Genomic DNA, 6,235 nt, shown 5'->3' with positions numbered 1-6,235 from the left:
TACCTACAGTATACTGCTGTTACTGTCTATTATCTATCCTTTACTCCCTACCTACAGTATACTGCTGTTACTGTCTATTATCTATCCTTTACTACCTACAGTATACTGCTGTTACTGTCTCTATCTATCCTTTACCCCTACCTACAGTATACTGTGTTACTGTCTATTATCTATCCTTTACCCTACCTACAGTATACTGCTGTTACTGTCTATTATCTATCCTTTACCTACCTACAGTATACTGCTGTTACTGTCTATTATCTATCCTTTACCCCTACCTACAGTATACTGATGTTACTGTCTATTATCTATCCTTTACCCCTACCTACAGTATACTGATGTTACTGTCTATTATCTATCCTTTACTCCCTACCTACAGTATACTGCTGTTACTGTCTATTATCTATCCTTTACCCCTACCTACAGTATACTGCTGTTACTGTCTATTATCTATCCTTTACCCCTACCTACAGTATACTGCTGTTACTGTCTATTATCTATCCTTTACCCCTACCTACAGTATACTGCTGTTACTGTCTATTATCTATCCTTTACCCTACCTACAGTATACTGCTGTTACTGTCTATTATCTATCCTTTACCCCTACCTACAGTATACTGCTGTTACTGTCTATTATCTATCCTTTACCCTACCTACAGTATACTGCTGTTACTGTCTATTATCTATCCTTTACTTCTACCTACAGTATACTGCTGTTACTGTCTATTATCTATCCTTTACCCCTACCTACAGTATACTGCTGTTACTGTCTATTATCTATCCTTTACTCTACCTACAGTATACTGCTGTTACTGTCTATTATCTATCCTTTACCCCTACCTACAGTATACTGCTGTTACTGTCTATTATCTATCCTTTACCCCTACCTACAGTATACTGCTGTTACTGTCTATTATCTATCCTTTACCCCTACCTACAGTATACTGCTGTTACTGTCTATTATCTATCCTTTACCCCTACCTACAGTATACTGCTGTTACTGTCTATCTATCCTTTACTTCCTACCTACAGTATACTGCTGTTACTGTCTATTATCTATCCTTTACCCCTACCTACAGTATACTGCTGTTACTGTCTATTATCTATCCTTTACCCTACCTACAGTATACTGCTGTTACTGTCTATTATCTATCCTTTACCCCTACCTACAGTATACTGCTGTTACTGTCTATTATCTATCCTTTACCCCTACCTACAGTATACTGTGTTACTGTCTATTATCTATCCTTTACCCCTACCTACAGTATACTGCTGTTACTGTCTATTATCTATCCTTTACCCCTACCTACAGTATACTGATGTTACTGTCTATTATCTATCCTTTACCCTACCTACAGTATACTGCTGTTACTGTCTATTATCTATCCTTTACCCCTACCTACAGTATACTGCTGTTACTGTCTATTATCTATCCTTTACCCCTACCTACAGTATACTGCTGTTACTGTCTATTATCTATCCTTTACCCCTACCTACAGTATACTGCTGTTACTGTCTATTATCTATCCTTTACCCCTACCTACAGTATACTGCTGTTACTGTCTATTATCCTTTACTCCCTACCTACAGTATACTGATGTTACTGTCTATCTATCCTTTACCCCTACCTACAGTATACTGCTGTTACTGTCTATTATCTATCCTTTACCCCTACCTACAGTATACTGCTGTTACTGTCTATTATCTATCCTTTACCCCTACCTACAGTATACTGCTGTTACTGTCTATTATCTATCCTTTACCCCTACCTACAGTATACTGCTGTTACTGTCTATTATCTATCCTTTACCCCTACCTACAGTATACTGCTGTTACTGTCTATTATCTATCCTTTACCCCTACCTACAGTATACTGCTGTTACTGTCTATTATCTATCCTTTACCCCTACCTACAGTATACTGCTGTTACTGTCTATTATCTATCCTTTACTCCCTACCTACAGTATACTGCTGTTACTGTCTATTATCTATCCTTTACCCCTACCTACAGTATACTGCTGTTACTGTCTATTATCTATCCTTTACCCCTACCTACAGTATACTGCTGTTACTGTCTATTATCTATCCTTTACCCCTACCTACAGTATACTGCTGTTACTGTCTATTATCTATCCTTTACTCCCTACCTACAGTATACTGATGTTACTGTCTATTATATATCCTTTACCCCTACCTACAGTATACTGCTGTTACTGTCTATTATCTATCCTTTACTCCTACCTACAGTATACTGCTGTTACTGTCTATCTATCCTTTACCCCTACCTACAGTATACTGCTGTTACTGTCTATTATCTATCCTTTACCCCTACCTACAGTATACTGATGTTACTGTCTATTATCTATCCTTTACTCCCTACCTACAGTATACTGTTGTTACTGTCTATTATCTATCCTTTACCCTACCTACAGTATACTGCTGTTACTGTCTATTATCTATCCTTTACCCTACCTACAGTATACTGCTGTTACTGTCTATTATCTATCCTTTACCCTACCTACAGTATACTGCTGTTACTGTCTATTATCTATCCTTTACCCCTACCTACAGTATACTGCTGTTACTGTCTATTATCTATCCTTTACCCCTACCTACAGTATACTGCTGTTACTGTCTATTATCTATCCTTTACCCCTACCTACAGTATACTGCTGTTACTGTCTATTATCTATCCTTTACCCCTACCTACAGTATACTGCTGTTACTGTCTATTATCTATCCTTTACCCCTACCTACAGTATACTGCTGTTACTGTCTATTATCTATCCTTTACCCCTACCTACAGTATACTGCTGTTACTGTCTATTATCTATCCTTTACCCCTACCTACAGTATACTGCTGTTACTGTCTATTATCTATCCTTTACCCCTACCTACAGTATACTGTGTTACTGTCTATTATCTATCCTTTACCCTACCTACAGTATACTGCTGTTACTGTCTATTATCTATCCTTTACCCTACCTACAGTATACTGCTGTTACTGTCTATTATCTATCCTTTATCCCTACCTACAGTATACTGCTGTTACTGTCTATTATCTATCCTTTACCCCTACCTACAGTATACTGATGTTACTGTCTATTATCTATCCTTTACCCCTACCTACAGTATACTGATGTTACTGTCTATTATCTATCCTTTACCCCTACCTACAGTATACTGCTGTTACTGTCTATTATCTATCCTTTACCCCTACCTACAGTATACTGATGTTACTGTCTATTATCTATCCTTTACCCCTACCTACAGTATACTGCTGTTACTGTCTATTATCTATCCTTTACCCCTACCTACAGTATACTGCTGTTACTGTCTATCTATCCTTTATCCCTACCGACAGTATACTGATGTTACTGTCTATCTATCCTTTACCCCTACCTACAGTATACTGCTGTTACTGTCTATTATCTATCCTTTACCCCTACCTACAGTATACTGCTGTTACTGTCTATTATATATCCTTTACCCCTACCTACAGTATACTGCTGTTACTGTCTATTATCTATCCTTTACCCCTACATACAGTATTACTGATGTTACTGTCTATTATCTATCCTTTACCCCTACCTACAGTATACTGCTGTTACTGTCTATTATCTATCCTTTACCCCTACATACAGTATTACTGATGTTACTGTCTATTATCTATCCTTTACCCCTACATACAGTATTACTGATGTTACTGTCTATTATCTATCCTTTACCCCTACCTACAGTATACTGCTGTTACTGTCTATTATCTATCCTTTACCCCTACCTACAGTATACTGCTGTTACTGTCTATTATCTATCCTTTACCCCTACCTACAGTATACTGCTGTTACTGTCTATTATCTATCCTTTACCCCTACCTACAGTATACTGCTGTTACTGTCTATTATCTATCCTTTACCCCTACCTACAGTATTACTGATGTTACTGTCTATTATCTATCCTTTACCCCTACCTACAGTATACTGATGTTACTGTCTATTATCTATCCTTTACCCTACCTACAGTATACTGCTGTTACTGTCTATTATCTATCCTTTACCCTACCTACAGTATACTGCTGTTACTGTCTATTATCTATCCTTTACCCCTACCTACAGTATACTGCTGTTACTGTCTATTATCTATCCTTACCCCTACCTACAGTATACTGCTGTTACTGTCTATTATCTATCCTTTACCCCTACCTACAGTATACTGCTGTTACTGTCTATTATCTATCCTTTACCCCTACCTACAGTATACTGCTGTTACTGTCTATTATCTATCCTTTACCCCTACCTACAGTATACTGCTGTTACTGTCTATCTATCCTTTACCCTACCTACAGTATACTGATGTTACTGTCTATCTATCCTTTACCCCTACCTAGTATACTGATGTTACTGTCTATCTATCCTTTATCCCTACCTACAGTATACTGATGTTACTGTCTATCTATCCTTTACCCCTAGTATACTGCTGTTACTGTCTATTATCTATCCTTTACCCTACCTACAGTATACTGCTGTTACTGTCTATTATCTATCCTTTACTCCCTACCTACAGTATACTGCTGTTACTGTCTATTATCTATCCTTTACCCCTACCTACAGTATACTGCTGTTACTGTCTATTATCTATCCTTTACCCCTACCTACAGTATACTGCTGTTACTGTCTATTATCTATCCTTTACCCCTACCTACAGTATACTGCTGTTACTGTCTATTATCTATCCTTTACCCCTACCTACAGTATACTGATGTTACTGTCTATTATCTATCCTTTACCCCTAACTACAGTATACTGCTGTTACTGTCTATTATCTATCCTTTACCCCTACCTACAGTATACTGCTGTTACTGTCTATTATCTATCCTTTACCCCTACCTACAGTATACTGCTGTTACTGTCTATTATCTATCCTTTACCCCTACCTACAGTATACTGCTGTTACTGTCTATTATCTATCCTTTACCCCTACCTACAGTATACTGCTGTTACTGTCTATTATCTATCCTTTACCCCTACCTACAGTATACTGCTGTTACTGTCTATTATCTATCCTTTACCCCTACCTACAGTATACTGCTGTTACTGTCTATTATCTATCCTTTTACCCCTACCTACAGTATACTGCTGTTACTGTCTATCTATCCTTTACTACCTACAGTATACTGATGTTACTGTCTATCTATCCTTTACTACCTACAGTATAACTGATGTTACTGTCTATCTATCCTTTACCCCTACCTACAGTATACTGCTGTTACTGTCTATTATCTATCCTTTACCCCTACCTACAGTATACTGCTGTTACTGTCTATTATCTATCCTTTACCCCTACCTACAGTATACTGCTGTTACTGTCTATCTATCCTTTACCCCTACCTACAGTATACTGCTGTTACTGTCTATTATCTATCCTTTACCCCTACCTACAGTATACTGCTGTTACTGTCTATTATCTATCCTTTACCCCTACCTACAGTATACTGCTGTTACTGTCTATTATCTATCCTTTACCCCTACCTACAGTATACTGCTGTTACTGTCTATTATCTATCCTTTACCCCTACCTACAGTATACTGCTGTTACTGTCTATTATCTATCCTTTACCCCTAACTACAGTATACTGCTGTTACTGTCTATTATCTATCCTTTACCCCTACCTACAGTATACTGCTGTTACTGTCTATTATCTATCCTTTACCCCTACCTACAGTATACTGCTGTTACTGTCTATTATCTATCCTTTACCCCTACCTACAGTATACTGCTGTTACTGTCTATTATCTATCCTTTACCCCTACCTACAGTATACTGCTGTTACTGTCTATTATCTATCCTTTACCCCTACCTACAGTATACTGCTGTTACTGTCTATTATCTATCCTTTACCCCTACCTACAGTATACTGATGTTACTGTCTATTATCTATCCTTTACCCCTACCTACAGTATACTGTTGTTACTGTCTATTATCTATCCTTTACCCCTACCTACAGTATACTGCTGTTACTGTCTATTATCTATCCTTTACCCCTACCTACAGTATACTGCTGTTACTGTCTATTGTCTATCCTTTACCCCTACCTACAGTATACTGCTGTTACTGTCTATTATCTATCCTTTACCCCCTACCTACAGTATACTGCTGTTACTGTCTATCTATCTTTACCCTACCGACAGTATACTGATGTTACTGTCTATTATCTACTATCCTTTACCCTACCTAC

Source organism: Oncorhynchus keta, unplaced genomic scaffold (genome assembly GCF_023373465.1).
Source record: "Oncorhynchus keta strain PuntledgeMale-10-30-2019 unplaced genomic scaffold, Oket_V2 Un_scaffold_17529_pilon_pilon, whole genome shotgun sequence".
NCBI lineage: Eukaryota > Metazoa > Chordata > Actinopteri > Salmoniformes > Salmonidae > Oncorhynchus > Oncorhynchus keta.
The sequence above is the reverse complement of the archived record's forward strand: the minus strand, read 5'-3'. Positions refer to the sequence as shown.